The sequence below is a fragment of the Phoenix dactylifera genome, unplaced genomic scaffold (assembly GCF_009389715.1).
Source record: "Phoenix dactylifera cultivar Barhee BC4 unplaced genomic scaffold, palm_55x_up_171113_PBpolish2nd_filt_p 000342F, whole genome shotgun sequence".
Classification (NCBI taxonomy): Eukaryota; Viridiplantae; Streptophyta; class Magnoliopsida; order Arecales; family Arecaceae; genus Phoenix; species Phoenix dactylifera.
In genome coordinates this window covers 300,908-318,988 of record NW_024067802.1, presented here as the reverse complement: position 1 = coordinate 318,988, position 18,081 = coordinate 300,908, and the positions used below count along the sequence as shown (strand labels likewise).

General features: G+C 38.9%; 1 pseudogene; it reads left to right on the top strand.

Moving 5' to 3' along the window:
* Nucleotides 1–11,173, top strand: part of LOC103718985 — a 28,292-nt pseudogene extending 17,119 nt beyond the window's left edge.
* Nucleotides 11,174–18,081: the final 6,908 nt, after the last annotated feature.

Here is an 18,081-nt window from a genome sequence, read left to right as displayed (position 1 = left end):
TCCATAATAGGCAATCAAACAATTGGCCAGGTAAGCAGGTGGGAGGCTCCCCTTACTCAGAGAGTAAGGTCCTAATTAAGTAACCACCTTTAGTGCTTTCCTTAGACACCAATTAGATTAATTGTTCTAGAATGGGTCAGCTCAAAGTTTTTCAACACTATGACTTAATATAATGTTATTGAGGGCTTACTGGTCTCATGCACATTCTATAATTATAACATATTGAACATATGTCTTTGTATATGCTATAACAAATTATATATCTATCTCATAGCATATATAAATCATAACCAACTATCATGCATCATAGCTATCTCATAGCATGTATAAATTATTACCAATTAACTAAATCAATTAACATATCTTCATATGAAAATTCATATCATGAAATTTATAACATAATACTATCTCATAGCATATATACATCATGGCTATCTCATAGCATGTACAAATTATTACCAATTGATTGGATCAATTAATATGCTTCAACATATCTTCTTATAAAAAATTCATATCATGACATTTTATTATATATCATATCATATATGAATCATATAATTCAGCATTCCTCTAAACATATGACATTACTATCTCATAGTAATTTAACAATCATACATCATGCATAATCACCTGATTGAACCAATTAAGGGTGGCTCTGATACCACTGAAGGGTTCTAGCATGCTATAATGGGCAGCGGAAGCTAGAATTTTAAAAATTTCTTGATAAAGTTCTTAACATAAAACCCTTATAAGCCAAGATCACCTTAATGGAAGCAATCAAATAATATAATATAAATGCAGAAATAGAAGAATACCTCTAACGCTAATCCAATGTGCAGAATTTCCACTAGGTGCCCAAGTGTTCACCCTCCAACGTTGATCCACACGAAAACTTGATTTAAGTCTTAAGCTCCAAAGACTTTGATCCTTAATGCAGAATTCTTCTAAAGAACTCTAATGGCTTGCTTTCCTTTCTTTCTATTTTTCTTTAACCTTCTAAAATCACTTCTAATCCTTTTGTCCTAAAGAAGACCACCTTGTCTTGGCTTAGGACACACTAGAAGCAATGCTAGAAAGAAAGAAACTAATGTAAGAAAGAAAGAAGAGAGGAGTGGGGTGGAGTTGGAATGATGAAACCCATGGAGTGCTAGCCTATTTATAATAGGTGTAGGGATGCATCTCCAAGGGATGCATCCCATCCACACATCCTCTCATGAAAGGGCATCATCTAAAGGGCCATATCAAATAAGAGGAGGTGCAGATCAAGTGAGGAGGTGTATCAAATGATATGTCCTTTCATGTGGTGCCATATTTTGACCAAGTCAACATCACATGCTAATCACATGTCCATCACGCCTCACCTCTTGATCTTTCATGATGATGATCCAAGGGCTCCAATGCAAGGCGCCATTCACTTGACCCATTATGTCTTCATCCAATGGGGGATTAAGATCCAATGGTCAATTATGATAGCCATCCTCTAACCCAATCCAATTGGGTTAAACCAACTCTCCATTATGTCTTCATCCAACGGTAGATCAAGATCTAACGGTCTAGATTGAATGATTTATTAAATCTAATCCAATTAGACTCAAACCAAGCCAATTAGGTGCCAACTCTTGGCTAACCCATATTAGAACATGATCTAATCAAATTAGATCAATTAAGAATGGATTCGAATCCAATTCGAATCAAGAGCTAAGGGTTTGCAACACCTGCTAGGATGTCTATCTTGCAAACATGATCTAATCCAATTAGACCCTTAATAAGTTTTCTTGTGTGTGACCCATTGGGTTCCATACTTAGCCAGCAATAGGTGTGAGTGCGAGTTGACCCAACTTGATTAGAACTCTTCTAATCGATTTAAGTCCAAACTGCGCGAACCCGAACTTAACAATTAGAATCCTTTCTAATTGGTGATCGAATTAAACTCTTTAATTCGATCAAACCTATAAGACAAGATTGACGTCTAGCAACGTGTCATGTCTACCCGAAAAATATGGAATTTGGTGAAATACCAAAAATACCCTTCAGTGGCAAGTTACCGTGCAATTCAATCCTTTAAACAAACTGCATCCCGAATATGTATATGAGTATGAATATATGTCAAACTCAATTTCATATTCATATATTTCTCAATCTTCTAATGATAATTCGAATAATGAAACATTAGAAACTCTTTCTAATTTTCATTGTGCTTTGATCAAAGGCTTCCTGAATTATCATATGATTAGAATAAATAGGATGCGATCTTCTCTTACTAGAAGTGATTAATTCCTTGTTGACCTACTCATAACCTTCGTACACAATCCACCATATCCAGAAGACCTCGTACATAACTTATTGTCATGAATGAGTGGAAACCAAAATATGGATTTATGTGCACAAGATACTATGGTGATCTCAGGTCAAAGGATCAGTTGCACAACTCCCACTAAGAGAATCATCTTTTGACATGTAAGTAAGACTTCATAAGATTTCTCTTTGTAGGTCAATTCAGTGAACTCATTTCTCTAATGAGCACCCACATCTTTGTATTAGTGTCTCCACACAAGTGATTGTGAGATCAATCACCCTCTGCATCGAGCATACATAAGATGTGCCAGTCTTTCCGGTAAACATTGATCCCCGACTCAATGTACCAATGACTGGGAATATTTAAGATTAGGTTTTAGGATTTTAGGTCTCACTAGTATGATCTCATCATAGCCTCAAAAAAAAATCATTGTCTTAATCTAAGAGGTTTCATCAACAATATAATCAACAGCATATGATGAAACACAATGCCTTTATTTATGTTAAATGTCATGTACATGATTTGGAAAATCAAAAGAAAATCCTTCACAATACATATTGCGATTGGCTTGTAGGGCATCTACTCTTTCAACTCCGGCATGTGGAGAGGCTATTTTCATGTTTCGAACTTGTGACGCTTAGGTCACAATAGAGCAACCTTACCTTTGCGCTAAGGCCTGTAAGTTCTAATTAATCCCAAATAGATAGTGGATGTTAAAGAAGAAAAGATGTTATGCTCAAAAGGACATAGGTACACAACAAAGGTTTAGGAGAACAGAGGGAGCATGGGAAGAAATACATTCTAAAAAAAAGAGGAAAAGAAGAGCAGCTGAACCTTGCTTGGTTTGTTTTCTTTACCTTGTTGCTGAACTTGATATAGCTCCAATAACCATCTCCTTGGCCTAAAAGCAACATCAACAAATAAACTAAGACGTGGGGCCCATAAGGAGGACCATTAGTGAGAAGTAGTAGAAGAAGACAAAGGCATAAGCGTCGTGTCTCTCTCCCCTCTGGGGCATTTGCATGCCTTAGCTTCCAAGCCGTCTCTTTCCAAGGGATGTTCTCTCCTGTGGGGCTATTGGGTGATCTAAGAATCTGGTTTAGGATTTTTTTTATTTAAGGCTTTTATGATGCATTTAACTTACAAATGCATGGTTTTCTTCTTTGGCCATCCTTAGCATCCCTCTTCCTCTTTCCCCTAATTTTTTTTCATGTCTTTTTTCATGTCTATTTATTTATGTCTTTTCTATCATTGCATTGATTTACTAGAACAGTTATTTAAATCTATTTTATGAACACTCTAGTATACAAATCTCACTCTTATTTTTCTTAATTTTTCCATCCTATGATGTTAACCTTTAACAAGTAGTATCTTGTGAATTCTGCATTATAGTAAGAATGGAACCAAGATTTGTTATATGAATCTGTATCACCTTGTACAGATTGTGTCATGGGGTGAAAGTGGATCGGATAAAATCCGTCCGAATCCGTTTTCATATCTGAATCTATCCTGATATGATAGAAATTCGAGCATCCGATTAATATCTATATCCGTATCCGTATCGATATCTATCAAAGAAAAATGGATATGGATGGATAAACTATCCAATCATATTCGAATATCTGATTCTATTTGTAACCATATTTATTTATATAGCACTCATGATTTTTTTAAAAAAATAAATTACTACATTAATATGTTTTTAATTTTATTTATTACTACTTAGTAATATCTTTGATTCTGTGATCATAAAATCTAATTACTCGAATTATATCTATATCTATATCCATGCCTCTATATCTAATCTGTATCCATATCCGTTTAAAATAAATATAAATATGAATTTTGCATCCGAATATTTGTATCTGTATCTGTATTTGTGAAACAAAATAGATATAGAAATGAAATATTCTAGTATCTGATATAATTTCAACCCTATCGTGTCGTATGGTACGGATAAGGTACTAGCATGTACGAAAGTTCAGTTTTGCTATATGACTTGAACTAGTCCGTATGGTTTTAGCTTAGTAGAATTGTCTGGTGTTGACTCGTACTGCTAGTTTCAGGCGTACCTACTTTGGGAGTGAAAAAAAATGTTGGAAGCTTGTCTTGGCATGGGGTGTATCATACTATATCCTACCATACCATACTGAATCAATAACGTACCAGTAGGTTCTCGATATCTGTTTTGCAGACCTTGATAAAAATGAAGATAATTTTCTGATTGAGATTGATAGACAAGAGATACTACAAAGCAATTTGTTCCATTATTTTAAGTTCTATTATGCAAAATAATGGGGTGATGTAGATTAAGATACAGGTAAAAGAATTAGAGCTAGTTGGATGAAGTGGAGAGGTGCATCTAAAGCATTATGTAGTCAATGTATACCTCAGAGATGAAGAAAAAAAATCTATAGAACAATAATGCCTATAATGCTTTACAACTTTGAGTGTTGGGTAATAAAAGGGAGTTCATGAAAGCAAGTTGAGTACGGCATATATGAGGATGTAAGATGGCTGTGTATTAAACCCAGAAACAATAAATTGAAAAAATATAGCAGAAAATTTGCCCAAATTAAGGACAAAGTGATGGAAATTGATTAAGATGGTTTGGGCACATGTAATGAGATTGAAGGAGGGTCCAATAAGGAGAGATACTTTAGTTTGTTGTGGAAGGTTGTGAAAAAGTAGAGAAAGACATAAGGTAATATCGATTGAGGTTGTGAGAAGGATATGGAAAAGCTTGGAATAACATCAAAGGTGGCCCTCAATGGGAATACTTGGCAAACGAAGATCCATAAACTGACCTTGAATAGTTGGAAAAGATTGATGGTTATGATTATGGTTAAGGTACGCCGTATCGGTCCGAATCGAGCGGTACAGGCGAAATTACTAGTTTGGTACCGGTATCCTGTATGGGTGGCGTACCAACACTCGGTACGCCAAAAAACTCCGTATCGAACTGTACCGACACTGTGCTAGTGAGGCACTGGTACGAGGTTCGGTATCAAGATGGCAAATCTTGGTTATGCTGTTATGATAATCTTGTGATTTATGCATGAAATTCTTGCTTTTTTCTGTTAAAGTTTTTGACGATTTCATATCTAAGATTTACATCTATTCAGTCCTCGAATCTAACTTCTAAAATCTTAGTTAACCTAAATTCACCCAATTCTAGTTTCTAATTGCCGGAATATCTGGGCACAGCATGCAGGTTCTAGTTTAGTCTTCCTTTGCACTATATCTGGGAGTTTTCTAGACCTACTGGTCAGACAAGTCCTAAGCTTGCATTGCATCACCATGCTACCCACCATACATCTTGAGGTGTTTGTCTTTATAAAGCACCACTCCAAGTAAATCCTAATTTGAAAAAGGCATGAGCTCAGCTTTATAAGGGTCCTTGACTCCTTGCATAGACTTTATCCTCCAAGATGCATAATGTACTATGCATTCCCTGTTGTTCTGTTTGAGAGGAATCAGTAAGGAAACACATGTTGCTTTCCTTGGTTTTGAAAAGCCTCATTGAGGAAGTTGGATCAGAGCTTCAATTTAGCTCATTATATCACCCTCAAATACATTGGTAAATGGAAGTCTGTTGGCCACTTATTGCAACGAGCTTGGTGAGGATGGATCTAACAGATAGGCATTTCAAATTTTCTACCTTGTCTTGATTTTTGATGCAATAGTGAACCGGTTTATATCAGATCTGCCCATGCTTGTCTTCGAGTATCACCTATATGCCTTGAATCCTTACCAAAAGCTTCTGGAGATTTCTTTAAATATTATCTCCTTTAGAATAACATCTTTAAATATTATTTCCTTTAAAATGACATCTAATATCCTGTAAGGGACTTATGACCCTTCTACTATTCAGCCACACCATCATGATGCTTGTCTTTGACAACAATGCCATGTCACTAGAACATTAAGCCTAGTTTATTGCTGATAAACTTAGTGAGGAATAAGCCTTGCTTATTGCTGATAAACTTAGTGAGGAATAAATTTATAATTTTGGAGATTCCGCTAGCAAACTGAGAATGTGCTTTCAACAAGATGGATTGAGATTTCATTTTACAGGGAAAGCTTGTTGTGAAGGAGAGGATCATAATCCACATAAGTATCTGGTATTTGTTTTGGACTTTATAAACAGAGGCCTGCCTTTAGCGAGGATGCTGTCATGACAAAATTATATTATTTATATCAATACATAGATAATCACATGCATTTCTTTCGTTGAATCAGTGAGGATGATTTGTACCTATTTGCTCACGTTCTAGTTGATTCTTTTATTTTCTTATTTTGCATAATAAGGGCTTTCTTTTTTCTTTCTTTTTTTTGGAAGAGGGAGAGGAGAGAGAAGGGGGGTTGGTGGCGAGTGGGTGCTTTGCAGACGGCACAGAGTTACCTTTGCTCTCGGTAACAAAGTGACCTAGTTGATCAAATTAACATGATTAATTTTTTAAACTTATTTTTCTCATGACTTGAGGCAAGTCTCTCATAAACCCTAATCCCCAAAATGCCTTGAGTCTTATTGTAATGCTTCATAAACAGAGGCTCTCACATTAGGGTTTAATATGACATGTATAACTTGGACCTTTAAGTCGCTTTTTGCAGAGGAGGCGAGGCATTCAATGCTTACCTGATTATTTCTATAACCTTTAAGTACATAAAATGAAAGTGGGTGTGGGGAAGCAGGTCTCTCTAAAAGAAAAAGAATAGGAAGCACCTACAAAGTGGGTAGGGAGCGGTTAGAAGGAATTAGCTGTATCTCTTTCATTTTTGCATGACATTTAGACATATTTCAAATGTAGGTGTATTATGATATCCTAAACTAACCATTAGGATTCGTCCGTATTTGACATGTGGGAAATGTGATCCAGACCAAATTATGTGGTTATGTAAAAGATTGATATCCACAATATTTATGTATTTGGAATTGTTTTTCTTTTTTTTTAAACCTTTTAGGAGTATTGTAGGTTTAAAACCTTATTCTCCTATAACTTATCCTGTTGAGAATGCATCACACCTCACCTTATGATGCCATCTTTTTTCCCTTTAACATTTGTGGTACATAAGACTAACTTCCAGTATATTCCCCCACTCCAGGTGGGAGAAGGGAAAAAATATTGGGATGATGTTGACTTAAGTAGACAACATGACTATGACCCAGGGTTTGAACAATAATTTACCTCCCCCCCCCCCCCCCCCCCCCCCCCCCCCCCCCCCCCCCCCCCCCCCCCCCCCCCCCCCCCCCCCCCCCCACCAAAAAAAAAAGCTCTCTAAACGCATACTCTATATTGATGTTTATGAGATACTGTAATGAGATCTGTTTGATAGATATGTTGGCGCAACCTAGAAGCACAACATGAAACATTTGTTTGGTAAACTAAATTGCTTTAACTGAATATCCAACCAGTTAAGAAATTTACCTGGCATATGGGAGAATATCCATCAAGAATAGAGGAGCTTAATGAATCTTCCTAGAGTTCTTAGTGTGGAATGAACAAGGGCAGTTATAATAGTTGGAACTAAGTGATTGCCCCCCAAGGAATTGTGGGACTTCTGTACAGCCAGACAATTTAGTCAGTTTAAATGTTGATTTTTTTTTTTTTTGTAGTTACTTGCACGCTTTCTTATATACAAGAAAGTGGAGAAGTTAGTTGCGGAAACAAATACGAGGATATCTGATGGTAGAATAAAGAGGTCATGAAGGTGACTAATCGAGTAATTATTGGAAATTTAAAAGCACCCAGTTTTTGGATATATGAGAACAATTCACATTATATTGGCAATTTGGCACCAAGTACTGTAGCATAGTAAAATGCTCTGGTGAAGAGGTCTTGTTTTTTAGATTTATTGGTTGAAATGTTGGGAAAGGAGCTTAGGGCGTTTCAAATAACACTTTGATAACAGTACTAATATATCTAGTTTTCATTTCAAAGGTCTTGACTATTGATTAAGAACTAATGATGAAGTAATGTGAGCCATTAAACTGATGCAATATACATGGTTTTCGTGTTTCTGCGTATGTTTTCCAAATAACGTTATTGTTTGCACTCACCATAAAAGACATTGCATGCTGTCATTAGGCAGGGGAGAGGATGTGAATTCCTTGTTCTTGTTGATTAGAGCCAACTTCCTATGTTCATCCAACAATGGATGTCTGTGAATACAAATTAGTAAATGATACAAAAGTTAAGGACATCTAAATGTGATCTAATGAGCAGGTTACCCCAATTTTATTGGTAAGACTTGTAGTCTTTCATGTTTTTTAGACCCCTAATCCACCTGATTCAATAATGATTGTCTAGCTGATTTGTTTCTGTATCAATGCTTGGCTGGTTGTCTTGCCCAATGTTTAACAAACCGGAGCAGACCAGCATGTTGAACCAGTTGAACATCAAGCAGTCAGGCTTCTGGTTCAAATAACCTCCTAAACCCAATTGCCTAACAAAACTGCATATTTTGTGAGAACCACTTGAACCAGTTAACTGCTGAACCATTCCGACTTGGGAAGTACCAACTAGTTCTTAAACTATGTAAATTCATAATTTCTCCAGTGCCAATCTTGAACTTATTAGGGTTTTGCTTCCCCCCTCATTTTTGAGCAAGAGTGAGGACCAGCTCTCTTAGGGCCGATTAAGGTGACATAGGCCAGAGCTCTCCTTCAAGCCCTCAACCACGCCCCGCCACCTCCCCCCGTCTCTAAAATTGAAATTGGCTAGGGGATGAAAGAATATTTCTTTCAATCTTTCATTAGAGTTGGGACTCAAAAAGGAGATGGGAGGGGACCCAGAAGGGAGCTGGGAGGAAAAAGCTAGTGGATATAGGTTTCTTTCTTCCTTCTGGGTTGGTTTAGAGTCAACTTTTTTCTTCTCAGAAAAGCATGTAGGTCGTTAAGATTCTAAGTGCTTGATGTTATTTATTAATTTTCAGTTTTTATTTTTTTGCTGCCATAGTTCCAATTCAAATGTGTTTGCATTTTGACTTAGTCTGGAATGAATGTTTAATGTAATGTATGCATGTGTAGTAGCTCAATAAAGGGTTTCTTGACATGTTAAAAAACTTTTAAATGTTTGTTATTAGAATCTCAAAATTTAGACATACCATGAAGCATGTTTTATTTCCTTTTTTCATTTCTATTTGATGATACAATTGTGAATTGATTGATGCTTTGCAATTATAAAAGAATGTTGAAAAGTGCAAATAACATACTTAAAAAAATTTAAAATTTTACATATATTTTTTATTTTATAATTTATTTAAGATTTATTTCATGATGGTGTTATGGTTCATTTTGCGGTTGACTGAATGGTCATATCAGTGACCTAGAACCTGGTCACCATTCCAGTTTGTTCCATGATCTGGTTTAAAACATTGGTCTTACCACTGGACACCTAACTTTTTTTTCAGCTTCTCAAACTGTCAAAAAAATCATTGAGATAAATCCATACATGATTGGAACAATGGCTGGAGGTGCTGCAGACTGCCAGTTTGGCATAGGAATTTGGGCATCAAGGCAAGAAATATGCTGCTCTTGGATCTTTCACCTTGTTTTAGTATAGAGCTAATTCTTTTGTTCTCACTTGCAAATTCTTAAGTCTTTGCCAGCCAAATTAATGGTCTCAAGTTTAAATTCATTTAGCCTTACAAGTTGGTTTGATTTTGGTTATGGCTAGTGCCGCCTACATGAGTTGGCAAACAAGCGAAGGATATCAGTGGCAGGTGCTTCAAAGCTGTTGGCCAATATTCTATACTCATATCGTGGAATGGGCCTTTCAGTTGGGACCATGATCGCTGGATGGGATGAGACAGTATGGTTCTGTGTCTATCTATAAACACTGCCTAATCCTGCTCCAATGCTTGACATTTTTGTGCTCTGTTGCATGCCTTCAGGGACCTGGTTTGTATTATGTTGACAGTGAAGGAGGAAGACTTAAAGGTACACGTTTTTCTGTTGGATCTGGATCGCCATATGCATATGCGATGTACTGGGATAACGGGTAAGTATCTGAACATCCTTTGCATTATTACGGTACAAAGTTTAGCTTTGTGCATTAAATATTTACTATTATTAAATCAGGTATCGGTTATGACATGTCAATTGAGGAAGCTGCGGAACTGGCTCGTCGAGCCATCTATCATGCAACCTTTCGTGATGGGGCTAGTGGCGGCGTAGCCAGTGGTGTGTACTCTTAATCATTATTCTAAACCCTAGCTTCTTAAGCAGTGATATGTGAATACTAGTTGTAGTTTAGAGTTTTATGTATGCTGTAGGCAGATTCTCTTACCTCTTGAAGACTTTTAATTGCAGCTTGTTCAGTTTGTTGGATTTGATAAACTTAACAATAATCAAACTAGTATTATTGTTTAAAAGCTTTCTGCAATTAGTTGCTAACTAGATACACTCGAATTGGTTCCCTCAGTATCTCTACGTATTACACATCTCTACATTTGGAAGCTGCAGGTTTGTGTGGTTTATCTTAATGGCAGTTTTCCTCATTTTAATATTGTATTTCAGTGTATTATGTTGGACGTGATGGCTGGAAAAAACTCTCAGGAGATGATGTTGGGGAGCTTCATTACACATACTACCCAGTTGCTCCAAGTCCTGTTGAGCATGAGATGGCTGAGGTCCCACCAACTTGAGGGCATTATCCATTAGACTGCCCTGCCTTTGATAACCTGCATATCCTTTTTTTTTTAAAAAAAAAACCTGGAAGAGAAGATCTTATTGCAGTAAATTATAATCACGCAGCTTTTAGTGCTCAATCTGAGGATTTGTTTGCAAGGTTAAATATTTGAATACTAAGTTTTAGTTTGATTGTTATGATATATGCTGCTTCTGCATTCCAATGCATTTCATTTCAAAATCAAGCAGATTGTGAGCATTTTTCATAAGCATATTTGCTTTGCTGCTGGATATGTCTTAGGTTTTTATGGAAGCAGCAAAATTGGAATCCAAGCCCCTAGGGCTTGATGGTTTATGTCTCTTGTAACCTCTTTGATCGTGTGGTAAAATTGGTTGCAGATCATACAAAGGTAGTTTTTAGTTGATCAATCAAATCTGACAAAATGGAATAAACTATAGGTCATGTCCCTATGGTTACAGAAAATGGCGACACTGCCATATGATCTGTTTGTGAGGTGGTGGTGAAGGGTTATTGTAGAACAGAGTAGAAAGAAGATTCCTAGAAAGAGAATGCCTGGAATGTAGTTTTGGCATGTTTGGTTAAATATGGAAAAGTGACAGATTTTTAGAGTGCTTATGTTTGGTTGATCATCCACTTTTCTGAAAAAGTTATGTTTAATTTTTATTATACCCTTAATAAAATTAGGTCTTTAATGCCTCTTTAATGCTGAAGGGCCTTTTTGGGAAAAAAAAATAAAGATGGAGTGATTTCCGCCTCATGGAAAAGTAACTTTTTCATGTTTCTTATGGGAAGGACTTTTTCATGAAATGTGGGGATCATATTTCCATGAGAATACAACTTTTCCATCTTTCTCCTTTGAAAACTTCAACCAAACAAGAGGCATCTCATTAGTTTTTCGTTGACCATACTTTTTTTCCTTCTTTTCCCGCGAACCAAACGAGCCCTTAGTCTTTACCTCTATTCCTACATACTTCATATCTATCTTTAAACTACCCTTGTGGGTTGTCAAAAGAATTGATAAACTTGGAATAGCTTTCCTTAGGAAAGGGGAGCAGAATGTACATGGAGTCTTAACTAAAATACTGTTTTCCTTAGTAAAGAAGAGGGGGGATTGGGCGTGAAGGACATTTCCCAGTTTAACCTTTTCTTGCTAGCAAAATGGGATTGGAGATATCTAAGTAATGATCAGGGCCTTTGGAGATCTCAGGTGCATTTAAGGTCAAGCTCTCTTGGAGCTGGAAGCCTAATAAGAGATGCTCAAAATTGTGGGAAGATGTAGTTAGTTTCATTCCTAAGTTTTGGAACGAAGCTAAGTGTCAAATTTGTGATGGAAAACACACTCTTTTGGAAGGATAATTGGATATCCGCTGTTCTCCTCCAAACCATTTTCTCCAAACTATATGCAATCGATCCAAAAGAAAAATGGGCTGGTGGCAGAGTTCTACAAATTCCTTGTCTTGGAGGTTCAAAAGGCCCCACATCCATCTCTTAGAATTTGATTGTTTACTCATGCTCCTTGCTCATGTGTCCCCACCTCTGGATATAGACAAAGTGATCTGGAAATTGGATCGCAAGGGCTCCTTCTCAACTGTGTCATTCTATTATTTCATCAATACAAAAGGTATCAAATATAACATTGCAAGCTCCCCTTTGGAAAACTTTGTTGTGCCACTCAAAGTTAGATGTTTTCTTTGGTTGTGCTAGAAGAAGTGATTAAATACTAGAGACCTTGAAAAAAGACTGAAAAAAATCTTGGATGTTATGTTCTATGTGGAGATGCAGATGAATCCATACATCATCTATTTTGCTACTTTCCTATTACTTCTCTTCAGCTTGGAAAGCTATCTGCTCTTCTCTTGGTGTGCTCCATCCTCAATCTTCTTTTAGGACTTGTGCCTTGCATGGAGACGGAAGGACCATTTCCAGATCCTTGCAACCTATTGTTCTAATGCTCTACACTGCTATGGCTTAGATAAGCAGGTCTGAAAGAAATTTTGGAGTTTTCTAGAAACAAGAAGCTTCATCTCCTTGACAGCTAGGAAAGGTCTTGCTCTTCAATGACTAGTCGTTCCTTTGATGTCAAAAATTGCTTCCTCAATTTGGAAAGATTTGGAAGAAAATCAGGAATTTTTCATCTCTACTGCGAGATGACTAGACAATTTTTCCTTTGCCATTTGAAGCTTTAGCTGCTAGGTGTTTACAGATGAAGATATTTTATACATCATCCATGCCACTTAGGCCTTATTGTTACTGTTTCAACCGTAATTGTCTAAGAGTTTCTACTTTTGCAATTTCTCTGTTAGGTTCACCATGCAGTTCATCCCCTGTTTCAATTTTTTTCTCTGCTAGTAATTGAGAACTCCTTTCTTGTACTACCCTTGTGGTAAAATGAGCAATTCAGCAGCCACATATCGGCCACTGTAAACAACTATTGCCACCTCCTACCAGTGCAGACTTCAGCTTGTAAGCTGTCCTCTTCTTCATTCCAATAAATTTTTAGGTGGCTATTTTAGCCTCCCATCCAATAAAAAAAAGACTTTAAAAAATTGCCTCTTTATAGAATTTCAATTATGTTGGATGAATGGACTAATACCAAAAGTCAACCTCTTATCAATATCTTGACATCAAAACAATTTGGATCAACATTATTGTATTCCCATGACTTCTCAACAATGGAGAAATTTGGAAAAGAAAATTTCTGATTAATTGTTGGAGGCAATTGAAAAGGTAAGACGATACAATGTAGTTCAATTGATTCCACATAATGTAGTTAATTGTAGAGTTGCAGGAGAAGAAATTGCTAAAAGCATATCATCACATATTTTGGTTCATGTGTTGTGCATATATTGAATCCACTATAAGAATATAAGATTTAGCAAAGGTCAACACCATTGGTAAAGGTATAGAAAACAGTCAGGAATACTTTTCCCAGTGATTTTGCCAACCATTGCTTAGGTATCACCAAATGTCTTATCATTGTTTCAATGGCGATGTATTATCTAACAACTGAGGATACCGTACTTCCAACAATGGTTTTCTAAGGATTTAGAACATTTTTTTTTTATTGCAAAAAACTTTACCCAGCAGTTTAACCTATTCGAAAAACTTGTTCATCATCATTTGCATTCAATTTTTTGATGTTTTCAGTTGTATTTTCTAGCTGTACTTTAGAGTTTTAGCAGTGGTTCTAACTGCCACTAAACTTGTTTCTCACTGTGGTGCTTTAGCCTTTAGTAGCAGTTGTGATATTGGGAATATTATATTTTTAATAGTTGGACTACCTGGTAATTTTGGTGCGATCATAGCACATTAATCACTTTTTCATTGGCATTTTGAAACTGCCTTATGTATTGATGTGCATATAGGCCAACTACAACTTACCAGAAGGAACGATCAATTAGAATTTGCCAAGACGCCAGTGCGGGGTTGGCCAAGAGCTGCTACCTAGCAAGCCTGATGCCGTGCGATAGGGTTTTATCTTGAGAGCTCCCCACGATTGGCAACAGCCTAGCTGAGGGCTTTGGTGATCACCGAAATCCTACCGATGTGACAAACAGAACGTCATCCGCATGTGAGATGTTTGTGCTTGATATTCGGGCCGTATTGAGGCTAGTTATTCTTGGCCGGCTCACGTGTCCTAATTCTTTGGAGGTAGATAAGCTCCTCCACCTATATAATCATCAAAAAAGAGAAAAACTGGAGGGTAAGTGCTTAGATGCCCTGACGGACTGCTAGAGAGACTCCTTCTGTTCCATGAGCATCATTCTAACTTAGGCATCAGAGGGTCCTTCGCCGGATGCACTCCGACAAGAGGACTTCTTCATTTGTGCTGTTTCAAGTTAGAGCGTGGCCATACAGCTAGGATCTCTATAGTGGCCGCCCGCTGCGAGTCCTCATCCTTGAGTAGTAAATTGTTGAGTTCTCCAGCATCACCAAATCTCTCATACGGTGCGTAGGATGGGGTAGTTCTCAATAATAATAGAGAGGTGCTAGAGGAAGGGTCTCGAAGCCCGCCCAGGAGGTTCCGTCTCCATACCATTATGAAGTCTTGAATGGCGTAGCCAGCACCTTCCAATCCTCAGCTGAATGCACTGGAGGAGTTTGGTGGCTCTTTATTGATCCCACGAAGGGCTCTGCCCCCAGCAGAACCACAGATGGTCTCGGTGGTGACTCTTGAATAATTTCACGTACTCCTTCAATAGGTTGAAACACTGATCACTAAGATCCAACTCGTGCAGCAGTTTGCCTCCTCTCAATAGCAGCAGCAGCAAGAGGCCTATGAACAGGGCCGTCATGAAGACCTGGAGCACCCAGGTCATCGCTTCCCACCTCAGAGTGGGGGCTAGCCACCGTTCGGTCAGCCTTCCCTCCATTACATTCTTGGCAAGGCTCCGCACAGCTACCACACTCAGCCATGGAGTTAGATGAAGGAAGGCCAATCTCGATCTATCAACTCCCTCTGTTGGGAGGAGTCAGCATCCAGCCATTCTTCCTCACACCAACCGAATAAGGCTTCTAGGAGGAAAGCCAACCTCGACCACAAGCTCGAGAAGATGCGCTTGCGCCTTGAAGATCTGAGGCAGCATCAAGCCAGTTAAGGTTGAGATGTGGAGTTCACTACCAAACCCCCATTCTCAACAAAGATAACGGGAGAGCCTGTTCCTCCCTGTTTCAAGATGCCACAGTTGAAGACATATGATGGCACCTCATACCCTCTTGATCACTTAGAGGCCTTCAAAGCTCTCTTAATGCTCTAGGGGGGCACCGATGCAGTGCTGTGTAGAGCTTTTTCAGCTATCATTTGGAAGATGACTTGGTTGTAGTATACTATGCTGCAGCCGAGCTCGGTCCACTCGTTCGAGTAGCTCGACTGGATGTTTGCCTTCCATTTCATGAGAAGTAAGAGGCTGAGGAGGAGTTCAGACACCCTCTTCACCATCAAACAATAGGAGGACAAGTCCTTTTGGGATTACGTCAGCCGCTTTAATATGGCCACACTAGAAGTATGTGAGCTGAATCATTCGGTCGCGACGTCCGCCATGAGAAGAGGACTGAAGATTTCTTTGTTCCTTTTCTCCTTAGAAAAAAGGTTTTCGAGAGACTATGCTGACTTATTAGCCAGGGCAGATAAGTATATCAACGCTAAGGAGACCATGACAACACGACAAGAGTTAGCTAGGGGCAGACTCAACATGAAGAAGAACAATAAGTGGGCTTGTAATAACTCGACAACCCCTGCTAAGAAATTGAGGAGGGATGAAGAAGCTCCTCGTCAATCGAGAAGCCCTGCTCGGAAGTTCGAGAGGTACATGCCTCTGAACACCCTGCAGTGGCAGATGAAGTCGATAGCTCCTAAGGACATGACATGATACTGCCAGTTCCATCGTGACTATGGACATGGCACTGAAGACTGCTTCTAACTGAAGAATGAGATCAAGGCCTTAATTCAACAGGGCTACGGTGCCTACGTCCAAAACTCGCAAGACCAGGCAGACCCTGGTCAGAAGCAACTCTCTCTAGAGGCGCAGATTGACAACCAGCCAATGACTAGGATAATTAGCACCATAGCTGGGGGAATAGATGCTGGAGAAACTAGTTCCTCTATCCGAAGAGCCTACGCAGAAGTTGCTCACACAGGAAGCTTGTCGGTGAAAAGACCAAGGACATATGAGGTCATTTCCTTCTCGGATACTGATATGGAAGGGGTACAAACCCCCTAAAACGATGCCATTGTAGTTTTTCTTACTGTTGCCAACTATGATGTAAAAAAAAAATAGTAGATAATCGAAGCTCGGCGGACATCTTATGTTACGAGGCCTTCTCTAAAATGAGCTTACCACCGATATGCTTCAGAGGATCACCTTCCTTATGGTTGGCTATTTTGACAATCCAGTCCCCATGGAAGGAGTCGTCACCCTGCCTATCACAACAAGGCAAGCCCCACCGTAAACCATCGTCATGATGGATTTCTTGGCCATCAAAGTTCCATTAGCTTACAACGCCATTTTGGTATGACTAGGGATCCATTTTGGAGAGCTTTTGGAAAGCCAAAAAGCACTTTATAACCCTCCAAAAGTACTTTTGGATAAAAAAAGATGTTTGGTAAAAATTTTGGAAAGCTGTTTTTAGGGGTGGCAATCGGGTTGGGTCAGACTAGGGATCCATTTTGGAGAGCTTTTGGAAAGCCAAAAAGCACTTTATAACCCTTCAAAAGTACTTTTGGATAAAAAAAGATGTTTGGTAAAAATTTTGGAAAGCTGTTTTTAGGGGTGGCAATCGGGTCGGGTCAGATGCAGGTCGAGTTAGAAAATCATAAACCTGAACCCGAACTGTTTATTAAATAAGTTAAAAAATTACAACCTGAACCTGTAATGTTTAATAAACATGTAACCTGATCCGATCCGTTTAATTAAAAAAAAATTTAATCGTAAACCTCTCATTTCTTTCATTCAGAAAATCATCTCCTTTTCCACCGCCTATTCAAAATTTCAAATCCCTCTCATCTCTTCCTCGGTTCCTCTCATCCTTCCGCAAACCCCCACTCAGGCACTCTCCATGGAAGAAGACGACGATCTCTCATCTCTGGCAGCGGTACCTCGAGCTTGATGACGACAACTCCGACGGAGGGCCCAACTCCCAGCATTTTTCCTTCTCCCCCTCCTCCTAAGGGTTGGGCTTTGAGGGATTCAATGGATCCGAAGACTTAAACCGAAGGAGGAGAATGAAAACCTAATGGAGGTGGAGACAACGTACCTTCTCATCGCCGCCGTCGTCGATGCCGGAACCCTAACCTAAAGCTGCTAGGGTGGGCTCGGGATCTTGTGGGGCGAAGAAGGAGAACTGAGAGAGGGGAGGGCCCGAAACCTTAATCCTAGCCTCCATCACCGCCCTCGTGCTATCGGATTCTCCCTCCGGAGGTCGTCAAACTTCCAGTACCCTTCGTCTCCAGCGTCCTCCCCGCCGCTCAATTTTAGGTCGGTAACGTCCAGGGGCGTTGCGGGGGTCATCAGGCCTGAGGATGGTGAGGCGACGGGTCTTGGAGGGGGCTTCTGGGAGTCCTTGGGTGGCAGGGAGTGGCGGGGTGATCGCCGACTAAGCAGCAGGAGATCTTCCACTGCTTGCGGTGGAGGT